The 16,943-nt window shown below is 38.1% G+C and overlaps 1 long non-coding RNA gene across 2 annotated transcripts; it reads right to left on the reverse strand.

Annotated features, from left to right (window-relative positions):
- Window positions 1-413: 413 nt before the first annotated feature.
- LOC138140551 (uncharacterized) lies at window positions 414-4,511 on the reverse strand. Of its 2 annotated transcripts, none has more exons than XR_011162601.1 (5): window positions 4,370-4,511; window positions 1,671-4,318; window positions 1,381-1,598; window positions 1,137-1,322; window positions 414-1,085 (listed from the first exon to the last, which is right to left on the reverse strand). It is a non-coding gene; the product is annotated as an uncharacterized lncRNA (long non-coding RNA). The 2 variants fall into 2 exon arrangements; XR_011162602.1 differs by lacking the exon at window positions 4,370-4,511 and having other exon boundaries at window positions 414-541; window positions 599-1,085; window positions 1,671-3,908.
- Between the last annotated feature and the right edge of the window lie 12,432 nt (window positions 4,512-16,943).

Genomic DNA, 16,943 nt, shown 5'->3' on the forward strand with positions numbered 1-16,943 from the left:
CGTTAGCGTACACGGTTATCTGAAAAACGTAACGCGAAAACTCTCTAATATCTCTTGCACACCACCTGACATTCGGGCTGCGGCGCTTGCCACCGTAGGAAATTTATTACCGGAAAAATCGCAAACCAGATATAATAACAGTTATAATGACTTCAAGGAATGGTGTAAAACAAGAAATGTGACTAAAATCACTGCAAATGTAGTCTTAGTTAACTTCCAAGAAAAATCTGAAAATTATAAGTCATCGACACTTTGGTCACTTTATTCAATGGTAAAAACGACTGTAAATCTTCGAGACAACGTGGATATCTCAAAGTTTCCAAAATTAATATCGTTTGTAAAGCGAAAAAATGTGGGCTATATCCCCAAAAAATCGTCTTAAATATGACCCAAGTCAATTCATTCCTCGAAGATGCCAGAGACGAAGAGTTTATTGTCATAAAGGTAAGTACATGTATGGTGTATGTCACAATAATAAAAATATTCGTTTAGGTTGCTTTAATTTTGGGTGTAGCTGGCGCGTGCAAAAGCGACGAACTCGCTAAAATGTCCATTAATGATTTAGACATTAAAAATGATATTATTGTGGTAAATATACCTTCCACAAAAACTGGAGTCTCAAGAAAATTCGTTGTAATTGAGTAAAATTGGATAGAAAAAATTAAAAAATATGTTTCTATGAGACCTGCTGAATCATCACGTCTATTTCTCAATTTTCGTAATGGAAAGATAACCAAACACCAATTGGGCATAACACTTTCGGTAGTATGCCTAAAAAAATTGCGATGTTTTTGAATTTTGAAGATCCGCAGCTTTATACTGGTCACTGCTTTCCTAGGACATCTGCCCCTGCACTGGTTTTGCAAGGTGGGGGAGTTTTGGATTTAAAACGTCATGGTGGGTGGAAATCTAGCAACATTGCTGAAGGCTGCGTAGAAAGTAAAAAAAAATAGCACGGCTGGTTCAAATTTCAAAAGCACAACCGGGTTCATCTTCAATGACTTCACCTTCAGTTGTCCCATCTTCCAGCAAACCTGCCTTTTCAAACATTGATTGCAATGATGTTATGGAAAGTCCTACTGATCCTGCAAATATATTTAATCAGAACAATGCATTAAACTCGGAATATAACATACCAATTAATAGCACGAAATCAGGAATTACTATTCGAAATAATGAAAATTGTAGTTTTAATTTTAATTTCCACCATAATTAAAATGATAGTTACTGTTATTGTTCAATTACTTAATAGCTTGCTTCCGTTTAGATTAGAAATTGGAAGAAATTAATCAAAAAAAGTTGAGGTTAGGTAGCCTTTTAATCTGAAAAAATATAAAAAATTAAGTACTTAGATTAATTTTTAGAAGTTGTAGTACGTACCTAGCTTATCTGTTTATTTTCTAGAGTAATATTTTTGTACAATCGTGTAGGAGTTCTAAATAAAATGTTGGGTAGACTTATCTAAATTTGCACATTTTTGGACTTATACCCCTTTACCCACGTTCCAGTGAATTATTGCTCGCTTAATGTCCCATCTTCTAGCAAACCTGCCTTTTCAAACTTTAATTGCAATGATGTTATGGAAAATCCTACTGATCCTGCAAAAAAAGTTGAGGTTAGGTAGCATTTTAACCTAAAACATATAAAAAACTAGAAGTTGTAGTACCTACCTTCCTACCTAGCTTATCTCTGTTTATTTCCAGATTATCTGATTGATCTACCAACTTGCTTTATTGAATTGGCTTTCATTTATCAAATAACTTATTTCACTTCTGACACTTTTGACATTTGTATTTTGGTACAGTTTTACCATAAACATTTCATGATTAACTTTCTTACCTTAGCGAGAAAGTTGAATTTTCTCACCTCAAATGAGGTATCGACAGCCTACATTTCTAACCGGTAGGGAAAAAAAGATTTTTTTGAAGGCTCCACATCGGATCAGTCTTTATAAGGAGAAAATGCCACATTTACCACTACCCCCAAGTCCAGTAATTACGCGATGGGGTACTTGGATAGAAGCGTGTGACTTTTATTGCGCACATCTAGAACCTTTAAAAAATATTATCTTGTCTCTTGCGGACGAATTTCGTGCCATAATCGAATGCAAGGAACTTCTTAGTAGAACTTTCTTAATTTACCATTTAAAATTTATTCAAAACCATTTTAGTGGCTTACCAAAAATAATCTCATATTTTGAAAATCAAAATATCTCCCTAAAAGAACGTATGTATATCAAAACTCGACGGGACACTTAAAAGTTTGAAATCCACTCCAGGAGAGTTTGGTTCCCGGCTTCAACAAAAAATAAATCTAGTTTTCGCAAAAAATCCGGATTTACATATTGTTAAACAAATTTCGTTAGGAATATTTGAAAATCAACAATTAAAAAGTAAATACGAAAATTTAGTAAAGTATTTTGATCATTGTCCCTTAACAAATTGCGATGTAGAAAGATCGTTCTCAATATTTAAAGACCTGTTAACACCTAAACGAAATAGATTAACGGAAGAAAATTTAGAGAAACTTTTAATTATTAATGCCAATAAATAAGTCCATTCTCTGTAACACAACCTAATAATTTTAAATTCTTCCTTTAAATAACAAATGAATTATAGAAAAAGTCAAATTACTATGCATTGGCGAGATGGCAGCAATTGCGTGGTCAGAGTGTTTTTTTCTGAAAACGTGCTGACACGTGTTCCGCAACAAATCAACGGAAAACCTGTATCTTCAAAAACCACAGCCGCTTATAAAGTGGGTCAAGTCAAGACATAAGCCATCCTACATCGTTTGCTTAGAACCGACATCACATTATTACAAGGTAAAGCAAAACATAGCTAATTATTTGGCCCCTTTTTACTGGCGATTTTCGCCGGCCACTGATAACGGTGCGTCGTGCGGTGCATGCAAATCGTGCCCGCTGTAGGCAACCAACGATGCCGATTCGAATAACGCCAAAAAATGAATTCAACCCATAACATGGACAACCCCCAAACTGAGCAACCCCCAACAATGAGCAACACCAAATTTCCGAAAAAAGAACAAGCCATTATCTTAGCAGTAACCGCCGACTTGAAACTGGTAGACTATGTAAGACCAATCGCAAACATCGTAGGAGCAAAACACATCATTTTTGCATCCCGAATATCGAATAACCGAATCTGCATATACCTAGACAGCGTAGAACTGGTAGACAGCTTAATTGCACAATACAAATCAGTCCAAATTAACGAATATGAGGTAAACATCAGGCGTCTTATCACTCCCTCGCAGCGCATTATTTTGTCAAATGTGTGCCCATCGATACCGAACGAAGTACTCATAAATGAAATCAAACGCATCGGTTACACGACCCTCTCACCTATGACACATCTTCGAGCAGGAATTCGGGATGAAGAGTTCACCCACATCCTAAGCTTCAAGCGGCAGATATTTGTGCAGCCCAACGATACAATTACTCTACCATCTTCCCTAGTCATCAAATTTGAGGATACAAATTATAGGATATTTTTCTCAAATGACTTAATTTGTTATCTTTGTAAGGTTCAGGGCCACATCGCCTCGCAATGTACTGCACCCCCAACACAGCAGGACAATGTACCAGAAATAAACCCAGACACCAACAAAGAAAACCAACAAGACACCGTACAAAACAACATGGACTGCGAAGACGAAGACACTCGCAAAGGAATAGAAAAGATGATAGGACAGAAAAGGGCGGCGAAGTCCTCTTCAGCTAGCGTGCCACACGACAGTACAGAAAATGACCTGGGGGAGACCACAGTGTTTAAGAGACCTCAGCAGCAGAAAAAGAGACTAAAAAAAGACGCAGAACAAATGAAATCTAGTGACGACAAGCTTCAGACAATACACACTTTCATGAATAACCTGACAGAACCAATAAAGACTGAAGCAAGTAAAATAGTTCACTTTTTCAGGAATGCATCAGGATGCAAAGACCCGCTGGCCCTTGTAGAAGAATTTACCGACGATATCGACCACTTCCTCGACTTACTGGCAAAACTGCACTCCCATTTCAAGGATCAGGGTATGAAACAGAGGTGCACAAAATACAGAAATAGAATAGCTAAACAATGCATCCACAGGAAGCAACCACTAACAGAAGTCTCAGACACGGAGGAAAGCTGCACGGACAGTTCCCTCTCTAGTTTGAACTAACTTCTTCTACTTCTCTATCCTTTTCACTCCGCAACAAGCCCTCTCAACAATACTACAGTGGAACCTCAACGGCTACTTTTCACATCTAGTAAACCTTCAACTTCTTATTTCAAACCTTAGTCCGTTAGTTGTGTGCCTACAAGAAACACACTTCACAAATCAGAAGGTGCATGTCATAAGAACTTACCAAGCTTTCTACAAAAACAGAGCTATCAGGGAAAGAGCTTCGGGTGGAGTGGCGATTTATGTTAAAGACGACATTCTCTGTACAAAGATATCCCTTGAAACAACTCTTGAAGCGATTGCAGTCTCGCTGTATTTACCAACACAAAAGCTTACGGTGTGCAATGTTTACTTACCACCTAATGCGACTATCACCGTACTAGAACTTAGTAAGTTAATCGAACAACTACCCAGACCATTTGTTCTTCTAGGAGACTTTAACGCCCACAATGTGATCTGGGGATCGAACCGCACTGACACTCGTGGAGAGATGTTAGAAAGCTTAATGGAAGATCACAACCTAGTTCTTCTCAATTCCGGAGCCAACACAAGATTCAACGCTGCAAATGGAACTTTTTCGGCTATAGACCTTACTCTCTGTAGTCCCACATTGGCGCCTAAAACTGCTTGGGAGATAGAGCCATATTTGCACAGCAGTGACCACTATCCCATCAAGCTACACCTCCATGGATTACGTCATGCCCCAGACTCTCAACGACAACCGAGATGGAATATGCAATATGCAGACTTCCAAAAATTTGCCGAAGAAGTCGATAAACAGATACCGCTACTAAATGAGGAAGAAGATATAGACAACATACTGAATCGTTTCAACAATGTGATACTGGAAGCCGCCCACAAACACGTCAGAAAAGTAGGCTATTTCAGCCCGCAAAGACTTCGTACCGTACCTTGGTGGAACGCAAAGTGCGCAGAAACAGTAGCACAGTGCAAAAGAACTTTCCACAAAATGAAGAGAAACCCTACAATTGAAAACATAATCAACTTCAAGAAAGCTCGGGCGAAAAAACGCTTTACGTTAAAACAAAGCAAAAAAGAATCCTGGCAAGCTTATGTCTCAACTATCACATCGTCCACCCCCATCCGGGACGTCTGGAGCAAAGTAGGGAAAATTAGGGGAGTGTCCCGCAATGCATTAATCAGGGTGACTAATGAAAACGGAGATGTAGCAAGCACAAATGAGGAGGCTGCGGAGCTCTTAGCCACACAATTTCAGAATTCATCAAGCAGCTCAAATTATGATGATCGATTTCTCAGCATTAAGGCTGAATCAGAAACAGAACGCCTTCCAACTATCGAACTAATGTCAGACCATCCGGATGACAAATTATTTACCATGACTGAGTTAGACGATGCCCTTTTAACTTCCCGTAGAACAAGTCCTGGCCCTGACGACATACCACTCAGGTTTATACAAAACCTGTCAAGTAAAGGGAAGGAGAGGCTATTGCAAATTTACAACCTGATCTGGACAACACATCGCTTTCCTCAAGGATGGACCCAAGCGATAGTGTTACCGTTCAAGAAACCCAACAAAACAGACAGCATGCCAAGCTCATTTCGACCAATTTCTCTTACATGTAATATGTGCAAGGTACTCGAAAGAATGGTAAAACGGAGGCTTCTTTGGCGCCTAGAATCTAATAACCTCCTCTCAAAAGCACAGAATGGCTTCCGAAAACATCGCTCCACATTAGACAATATAGTAAACTTGGAATCCACAATCCGTAAAGCATTTGCACAGAACCATAAAGTCCTTTGTGTATTTTTCTACTTGGAAAAGGCCTTCGATATGACGTGGCGACATAGTATACTCAAATCGCTAAACAAATGGGGAATTCAAGGTCACATGTTCTACTTCATCAGGAACTTTCTTACAGATAGAGGTTTTCGTGTCCAAGCAAATGGTGTTCTATCAAAGCAGAGAGAATTACAGAACGGCTGCCCGCAGGGATCAGTACTTAGTCCATCCCTAATTCTGATAGCCCTGAATGATATAGGGCAGCATATATCTTATCCACTTTGCCACGTGATATATGCTGATGACCTCATAATATACACGACAGGAAAGCACATCGATCTACTAGAGCGGGAGGTACAAAATGGAATTGACAGATTGGAATCCTGGTCATATCAAACAGGGTACAGATTCTCAAATGATAAGACGAAATGCATACTCTTTAGCAAGAGAAGAGTAAACCTAACCTCCAAGCTGACACTGTATAGCCAGCCTTTAGCAGCTGTCCCATCTATCCGATTTCTAGGAATAATCTTCGATTCACAGTTGAATTGGAAGGCTCATATCACCTCGATACATGCAGCCTGTACCAAAGCTCTAGGACTTCTGCGCAGCTTGGCAAGTCAAAACTGGGGGGCAGATACTAAGACTCTACTCTCCATTTACCGGAGCCTAATTCGATCGAGGATCGAGTATGGATTAATAGCTTTCGGAGCATGTGCCAAAACAACGTTCAGGCAACTCGAGGTGATACAAAACGCAGCCTTACGAATTGCCTTAGGCGCCTATCGCACCACCCCCACGGCTAGCATGCATGTCCTCTGTCAAGAGCCACCTTTAACTCTAAGACTTGAACAACTAACTCTTATTTATGCCGCGAGAGTATCCGAAAGAGCTGACTCTCACTCAAATTATCGGCTGTTATTTACTCCGCACACCACCACCTTATACTCGGAGTCTAACCAGATCGCCGTCTCCTAGAAACTTACTCAATGTCGTTGCCTTCCTTCTACAGTACTGAGCATACATCCACCCCCCCCCCCATGGACCATAGTTCGACCGAGCATCTTCCTTGACCTGGCCAAATACAAGCAAGCAGATACGCCACCCAGTCTTCTTGTCAACGTGTTTTACCAACTCCAGAGCAGATATCCCACTTCAACCTTTCTCTACACAGATGGATCAAAGATCAGAAATGATGTAGGGGCAGCGGTTTTCTCACACAGCCACACAGCGCAGCTACATCTGGCCTCCTACAGCAGCATATTTTGTGCAGAACTCGTTGCCCTACTAAAAGCGCTCCGTATGATAACCGAAAGCGAGAAGTCTGAATTTGTGGTGTGTACTGACTCTTGCAGTGCGCTACAGGCTCTCCAGCACCTCTACTCGGACAATCCTCTAGTGCGGGAAATATCCGAGATTCGTCAACGCATTCATTTGCAAGGGAAGGAGTTGCGGTTTATCTACTCGCCGTCACATATTGGAATACATGGCAACGATGAAGCAGACACACTAGCCAAGATGGCCGCAGCTAACGTAGACTCCCCATTAGCTGTCTACAACTTGATGGCAGACTTGACAGGATACATTAAATCGAAAATATGGGAAAAGTGGCAAACATCGTGGAACCAAGTAGACAACCATCTCCATACAATTCAGCCGATCGTCAGGAAAAAAATACTTCTGCCAAATGACCGCAAGTCGCAGGTGATGATCTCAAGACTCCGATTAGGGCATACCTCGCTTACCCACTCGTGGTTGCTGGACAAGAAAACCCGACCAACTTGCAGCTTTTGTCAACGGGAGGCCGCCACCGTACCACACCTGTTGCGCGACTGTCCAGCCCTTGTCGAACAACGGGGTAGATACAAGCTAGATACAAATGAAACATACACAAAGGTCTTCAACGACTGGCCCACACTCAGAAACTACCTGAAGGAAATAAATTGTCTGAGCAAAATATGATGAATGTAATACACATTTTGTACATCACTAATGGCCATAGTAGCTGATGCGATGACTTTTCTTTTAAATAAAAAAAAAAAAAAAAAATTGCGTGGTCAGTTGCCGCGAGGTGTTGGGACAGTTAATTCCATTTTATAAATTTTATTCAAATAAATTCGCAAACCATTTGTGCCGGCACTGGACAATCGCTTCCGTCTCACGCTGAATAAAAGCGCAACAAAAACGATACAGTCGGCCTGTTCAGTAATAAAAACCATCGCAGGTCGGATTAACTAGCATTATTCCGTGCGCAGATTGTATTTATAATATTGGGTGATATTAATAAAAATAAGCAAATGCTTCCAAGCATTTGCTACTTAGCATTAGCATTTGTTTTAAAGTAAAAGCTTTTGCTTCTAGCAATTGCTTGTTTTGGTATTAATAAAGAAAACCTCTTGACGAAAGCATATGCTAGTGACTTGACAAGTAATTGCTTGCCGTTCAACGCAGGGCGCCAGGAAAATGTATCCAAAGTGGTGCCTTGTCTATAATTTTTCCCGTGACAAATTTTACAACATTCGATACAATTGGTTGACTTACTTCCATGAGTTCAGCTACCCCAATCTGAAATCCTATACAGAGCAAGTCACATAAGGCTTATTTTTGAATTTATTTTCTAGGCAACCAAAAATACTAATGACGCTGACCACTTGGTACCGTTTATAATGTGATTTAATTTAGTAATCAACGTAGGTATGTAATTTGGCTAAATATGTCAAAATGACGTTATCCTATTCTGATTAATGAAATCAAAAATTAAATTCATCAACTGTCATTTTGACATTTTTAACCAAATTATACCGACGTTGATTACTAAATTAAATCACATTATAAACGGTATCAAGTGGTCAGCGTCATTACTCATTAGTTTTTTTGGTTGCGTACAAAATAAATTCAGAAATAACCCTTATGTGGCTTGCCCTGTAGATAGTTTAACACTATTTATTACTCTATGAATAATTTTATTTTTTATACCTGGATCAGCCACATATCGCAACAATATTTTTATTTTCATCACCGAAGATAAAGCACCACCACGTGTTTCTTCATCGTCATTCCCAAGAAAATCAGCAATCCACTGAACACTTTCATTTCGGAAATGAAACAATTTTATATCATCTTCTCTTGTAATGGTATTGTCTTTCCTTTCTTTGTAAAATTTACGGTTTCTTGGCACTTGGAACATACTTTTATGGTGCTTTAACAGCCGATTTATAACTACTAGTACGACTTGAAGGAGAATGTCATTTATCCTAGCAATTGCTTACTATTTCATGTAAATGCTAAACTTTATTAATAGTAAAAGAAGCAAATCCTAATATCGTCAAGCAAATGCTTTCTAAAACGAGCAAAAGCATTTGCTAGCCAGGTCTCACTAGCATTTACTACATTTTTATTAATATCACTTAAAGCAATTGCTTATAAAATAGCTAGCAAAAGCATTTGCTACCTTTTATTAATACTGGCCATTGAACAACTCTGAGCGATTTGTACTTGGTTAGCGTATTTGCATGGAAGTTGATTCTGCGCTCCCTACTTAACGCCTATTTAAATCCGATCTCTGCGTAATTGAATTCAAAATGTATACATATTGTTCTCCTGAAACTCATCTTCATTAAGCTAAAATTCTACGTTTCTTAAAGGTTAAAAATAAGGATTATTTACTTCGCCGCATAGTAACTATGTGGAAAAAATTCACCGTCCCACAGTCGCTGTAAAAACAAAGTTTCATGTGACGCGAACAGTGCGTGTTTACAAAGTTTCCATCACAGGAGGCTAAAAAGTAAATTGTCAGGGAGAAACTCTCAGACTAATATGAGGTAAAAGAGACCAGTGCGCCCACGCATTCGAGTCTCAGGCATCTCAGGAGAGTTAAATAAGGCAACTTTACTCACTTATTTGTCTCAGCAAAATGAATATGTCTTCGAGAAAAAAATCTGAATTGAAGCTTCTAAAATTAGCTCAAAGTATCTTTTGTGCACTGATCAAGGTGGATATTTCAACTTATAAAAAGGCCCCGAGTGTAAGGTATTGCTTAATCGGTCTGGACAGCTGCACGATTTATGATGCTGTAGAAGAAGTATCTAGATGTTTCAATTGCGACGGTTTCAATCATTCGTCACATAAGTGTAAAAGCGCTCTAAGCTGTCCTCGCTGTGCGAAGGAACGTGCTGCCAAAGAGTGTAATGCCTCAGAGCTGTGTTGCGTAAATTGTCTAAAACTAAAGGAAAGAGCTGAGGATGAAGTTATTGACTACAATCACGCTGCCTACGGTTACGATAAGTGTCTAGCTCACCAACAAAACGTTGGTGGTATGAATAGTAGGATTAATTATTTTTTAATTCAGCTTCTACATGCGACTTTGATTTGATAGCCATTTCTGAGACGTGGTTATCTGACTGTGTCTATTCCTTTGAACTTGTTGATCATTATTTGTTTACTGTATTTAGATGTGATAGAAATTTTGCTACTCTGGGTCTGTCTAGGGGTGGTGGTCTCTTGCTGTTAGCTCGTAACTCTTACTGTTGAAATGGTTGATGTTTCGGCAATTCGTAAGAGTGTGCCTTCCCTTGATGTGGTTTGCTGTAAAGTAGTGTTGAACTTTTTGACCAATATTCATCTGTTTGTTTTATACTTTCCTCCATTTTTGACAACTTCGGATTCTCTAACTGCGTTGAAGTGTTTTGAGTTGATGATTAGTTCTTTTTCTTCGAAAGTCCTACTTGTTGGTGACTTCAATGCTCCTGGGTTTGGAAGTGTCGGTCGTGGTGTGTCTGATTCCAAATGCTCAGCTGTTACAAACTTTTTGAGTACATTGAATCTTTCTCAACATAATGTTGTTGATAATGGTAGTTTAGGTAGACTACTACCACTACTACTGTCTTGGTTGCTGATTTCAACTGTGAAGTACATCATGATTTCTTGCCGATGTTGATTGAAAGCAGACATCATCCTGTCCTGTTTTGTTCCTGTACTATTGAGGTTGCGAACTCGTTTACTGCACGTCAGATTCCGGATGTTGCCGCTTACAATTTTAGGAAGGCTGATTTTGTAGGTTTGTGTATCGAACTTATGGGTGTTGATTGTTTCGTATCAGTTGATCTATCAGATGATCTTAATGTTATGTGTGAACATTTCTATTCGAAACTATATGAAATTTTTGATCTTCATGTACCACTCAAGAAGTGTACGACGCGGCACTATCCTGTATGGTTTAATTCAGCGATCATTGCTAAAATCAGGAAGAAGAGTATTTTTTCCAAAAAAATATAAGCGCACTGGTCTTCCATCCTATTTTATAGAATTTAAGAACCCAAGACGTGACGTGAAGCGTAAAATTGATGTGGCTCTCCGTGATTGTATTTCTAAGCTCCGAGAAAATTTAGTCCGTGACCTTAAGAATTTCTGGTCATTTGTTAACAACAGAAAGGGTTGGAGTAGGATTCCTTCCCGTATGAGCAATGGTGGTCATTCTTTAAGCTGATTTTCGGAAATTGTGAATAGTTTTGCGACTCATTTTAAGAATTCCTATGATACTGTAGATGCTCCTGCGAACTTGATAGATGTTCCTGGAAATGCTACATTCCATTTGTATAACGTTTCAAATGCTGATATTTTGGAATCCATTGGATGACTTAAGTCGGGCCTATGTTCAGGTGATGGTGGAAGTCCTGCTTTTTTGATTAAAGACTGTAAGTTCTTACTTCTCCCTCCCCTTCGTGTTTTGTTCAACTTTATTCTAAGGTCGGGTGAATACTCAATCATGTGGCAGGTTGGACGAGTTTGTCCAATATTTAAGTCTGGAGATAGAAGTCTGATCAATATAATTACCGCCCCGTCACAATTCTGTCTAATTTCTCTAAGTTGTTTGAATCTATCTTGTATAGGTTTATCTATTCAAATGTTAAGTGTCATTTTTCGGAAAATCAGCATCGTTTTGTCTCTTCGCGTTCTGTGATTACAAATCTAGTATGCATTACGGACTACACTGCCAATGCTCTCGATAACAATACTCAGGTTGACGTGATATACACGAACCCTCATTAATTTTGTTGGATAACGCCAGTTACCATAGCAGGCAGAAGGAAAAACGGCCAACAACTGTGTGGAAGAAGTGTGATTTACAAAATTAGTTACAAGAAAACAACATCACATATAATGCTGCCGATTAAATGGATACTCTGCTTAATATCTGCAGAAATAATTACAAGGAAAAAAGTACGCTGTAGATGAAATACTTGAACAAGCAGGACAGTTCTACGCTTGTCTCTATACCATTGCATATTATTATGCGATTGAGATGGTATGGAGCCAACGATCATTTGACAAAGAAATCATTAAACCCAATATAGTCCAGTCAAAAAAGGCAAAAAAGGGGTGAACCTCGGAATGAAAGATAATAAGCTACAAACTTGTATAAATCTTTGTTTCGACATTTTATAAGTTGGCTCAAAAGTCTCATAGAATCTCGCGTACGCGAGTCAAGATATTGAAGGTCAAAGGTCGCAAAAATCGGTTTTTTGTAAATATCTTGTTTCCCTTGCTCCAAATGACATTTCCAGTTATTACAAAAGTTGTAGAGCATAGAATTCTCTACAAATTTGGTCTTAAGGAATATTTGATACATTTAACCGTTCTTGAGATAGAGCGCTAAGAGTGGGGAGCGTTAAGCCGTATGATGATAACGCTAGGTAACTATGGACTCCAATACATAGTACGATTTATAAAGTTAATTACTTACTAAAAATATTATAATATGAGACCACAATACTTGAAAGATATCATATCTTTGTCAGCGGGTGAAGCAGGTCAGAAGGCACTAAGAGCTTTAACCAAACTGTGCAATTTTTTATTATCTGGGCAACTTCCTTCAGAAATCTGCCATTTATTGTATGGTGCGTCTTTATGTGCCCTTAACAAGAAAGATGGAGGACTTAGACCGATCGCTATCGGAAACTGTTTGCGAAGATTGACCTCAAAGCTAGCCTGTTTTCAAAGTCGAAATATTGTAAATTCGTATTTATCTCCACATCAACTTGGAGTCGCAACTAAACTAGAATGTGAAGCAGCAATTCATACCACACGAACCTTTGTTAATAACGATCAAAACCGTGGCAAAGTTCTTCTTAAATTAGATTTCAAAAATGCCTTTAACTCAGTCGAACGGGATTGTATTCTGAAAGAAGTCCAATGTCATACCCCACTTCTGTACCCTTATCTTTATCAATGCTATAGAAATCCTTCAACTTTATTTTTCGGTAATCATTTAATTTCTTCTTCTGTTGGAGCCCAGCAAGGAGATCCCTGCGGTCCCATGATTTTTAGTCTTGCGATTCAACCAATTATTTTATCTTTGGATTCTCAAATGAATATATGGTATTTAGATGATGGAACCTTAGCTGATTACCCAGAAGTAGTTTTATCCGACTTTAAAAAAGTTATAAATTTATCTCAGGAAATTGGCCTTGAATTAAACTTTAACAAATGCGAGATCTTTTGCTGTTCTGGAGACACAGATTTAAAAGTCATAAAGGAATTTCAAAATTTAGCACCAGGCATTAAAATCTGTGACCGAGAAAGTTTATCTCTTTTAGGCTCTCCAATCTTTGACCAAGGTTTCAAAAACACCGTCGAAAAAACTATAATTACAGTTGAAAATCTTTTAAACAAAGCTGAACTCCTTAACAGACACGTGGCTTATACTTTAATCAAAAACTGTCTTTTCATACCAAAATTTAATTTTTTATTAAGAACAACTCCATTTTGGAAATTTTCTAATTATGTTAATTCAATTGATTCTTCTTTAAAGTCTTGTTTAGAGAGAATACTTAATTTACGTTTAACTGATTTACAATGGCGTCAGTCCACTTTACCGATTAGATTTGGTGGTCTGGGAATTCGTCGCATTTCCGATATTTGCCTCCCTGCTTTCCTATCTTCAATTAATGGGGTTAAAAAGCTTGTTTCTTTATTACTAAACTCAAAGGATAATGAGCTTAATATTCACCATTATGATGAAGCTTTAGCAGTCTGGGGTGTAGCAAATGAGAACGAAATACCAACAATTACAGAATTTCAGAAGAATTGGGATAATATTAATATCAAACGAATAATTGCCAATGACTTAATCTTTAATTCACCTCGAGACTTGGCTCGTTTTAAAGCTTTGCAATGCAGAGAATCAGGATCTTGGTTACATGCAATACCTTCTCCTAATATTGGTACTCTTTTAGATAACACTTCCTTCCAAGTTTGTATTGGTTTAAGATTGGGTTGTAATCTTTGTACACCTCATATTTGCAAATGCAATGCGAAAGTTGACGAAATTGGCACCCATGGTCTAAGCTGTTTCAAAAGCAGTGGTAGATTTTCAAGACACACTGAAATTAATTCCATTATCAACCGGTCTTTAACTTCTATTCATGTGAATTCAACTTTAGAACCAAACGGACTGTCTCGGGATGACGGAAAACGCCCAGATGGGATGACTTTAGTACCGTGGATTAAAGGTCAACCTTTGGTTTGGGACGTCACTGTTGTAGATACACTTGCAGACAGTTACGTATTGAAATCATCTGAAGTCTCAGGTTCTGCCGCTGAAATGGCTTGCAAACGCAAACATAGCAAATATAGTTCAATCATTTCGTCAAACTACGTGTTTAAAGGTTTAGCATTTGAAACCTTAGGCCCTTGGTGCAAAGAAGCCATCGATTTCATTAATGTCATCGGAAACCGACTTATCGCGGAATCAGGCGATTCAAAATCAAAGAAATTCCTTTTCGAGAGGATTTCCCTTGCCATTCAACGTGGAAACGCTGCAAGCATTCGGGGCACTTTTCCAGATTCCGCAATATTATCGGAAATTTTTGTATTATAAAACAAAAATGTTTATGTAATTATGTTATTAATATAAGCTTCTCTTTATAATATGAAGAAACCTTAATTATTTACTAATTAATATAGGTATTATATTAATAGATACCTATGTATTATTCATAAAAATCAGACATCCTTTTAATAATATTTAGGTAAGTACTTAATTGATATTAATATGAAATAGTTTAAATAGGTACATTTTAATTATATTTTTATCTATCATAGTTATATTTTAAGTAGCAAAGAAATTAAGTATTTTTTCCTTGAAATGTGTAAACTCTTGAATACCTAGGTATATTACTATCAATTATTAAAATGTTTGAAAAATTTGGATCAATCAGCTCAAGTATTTCAGCAAGAAAACTGTCCTCTAGAAACATTTTTAAAAATGGGGTACGTGTCTTTTTAGCAATGTATAATGCTCCAAAATCAGAACACAATATTGACAATTTTCGATATACGCAATTCATCAAATCAACAAGACTCAACAAACCGATGCAGTTATCATCTCTTCCACCTACAAATGCAGCATCTCAATCACGTCATCAGGAATATGGGTGGATATTGCAAAATGACATCTTGGAACCGACAACAACATTATTACTACCAGCACCAGAAGAACTGCTCTATAGGATATCTTGCAATTGCAAGAAAGGCTGTGGTTCGAGTTGCGGATGTAGAAAATTAGGCTTGCAATGCTCTTCAGTTTGTGGTCAGTGTAATGGACAAGCATGCCTCATTGCTTCATCATATCTAGATGGTCTTAAAGAAGAAAGTGAATATGCCAGAATATAACAAACAACCAGAATGAATTGTGTTCAGTTTACCTGAACTTGGCTTGCGGCGTCAGCCATCTGCCACCCTACCCCCCGCGCTCGTAGTTATAATAGTGGTAGTTTTAGAATAAGTTTCACTTGCAATTCAGAGCTTGACATCAGAGCAAGCGTAAGTCATTTTTGTACACTTATAATTCAGAGCTTGACAGTAGATCAAGTGTAAAGTGTAAGTCATTCATGTATGCGAGAGCTCGGCAAACATCTAGCGTGTGTCTGAATAAATCATAGAATAATTATTCGCCTTTGATTCACGCGCAACATTTTGGTCCTTCGAGCCGGATTTCTCGCATTATCATCATAAAACAAAGTGTTTCCACACCATAACATCAAAAAAGAAAAAACCCACGACGAGGACGTCCTTAGGCAGCGTGAACACCATCAACGAGCAGCTTCACGACCAGGTCAACCCCAGCAGCGTGGACACCAGACTTCACACCAGTAAGTGCAGTTCAAATCCATTTTTCCATTCCCAATTTCAATCAATTTTCGGTATCGACGTTACAATTCATAAGTAAACAATGACTGCCGAAACACTTTCATCGTTAAACATAAAGCGAGGAGCTATAAAACGCAAATTAACATTGGCTCAAAATGCTTTGCCAGATTTATCATGTTTAATGGAAATTCAAGAACGGTTAACAAAATTAAGATCTATTTATGATGAGTTTTTTGAAATTCAAATGCAGATTGAAGATATAGAAAACTCTCTTAATCAAACTTCTACTGCAGATCAAGGTACGACTTTTGATAAGGACTACCACAGTGTTTTGTCAAAATTACGCACTTTGGAAGCCCAACATAAACCACAAAGTCAACAAACAACAATTTCAAATCCGATTTCAAATTCAAATGAAGTAAATCAAAAATCAATTCCAGTTAAATTACCAGAATTAATATTACCGTCCTTTGATGGTTCATATTCTGACTGGACCTCTTTTTACGACACTTTTTCAGCTCTAGTCGATCAAAACACGCAACTTTCAGAAATTCACAAATTTCACTATTTAAAATCGTGCTTAAAGGGTAACGCAATTAAAACAATTGAATCGCTAAAGGTGACGGCTGAAAATTATTACATTGCCTGGAGTCTTCTACAAAATCGGTACAGCAATCAAAGATTAATTGTTCAAGAGCATATTTTTGGCATTTTAAATCACAACAATTTAAACAAACCATCGTATCAGGAATTGCGAAAGTTATTAGATACTGTATCAAGTCATTTAGAAGCTCTCAATGTACATGATATCACCCCACAAAAGTTCCGCGACGTTACTTCAGTTGCA

This window comes from Tenebrio molitor, chromosome Y (genome assembly GCF_963966145.1).
Source record: "Tenebrio molitor chromosome Y, icTenMoli1.1, whole genome shotgun sequence".
In the NCBI taxonomy this organism is placed as follows: domain Eukaryota; kingdom Metazoa; phylum Arthropoda; class Insecta; order Coleoptera; family Tenebrionidae; genus Tenebrio; species Tenebrio molitor.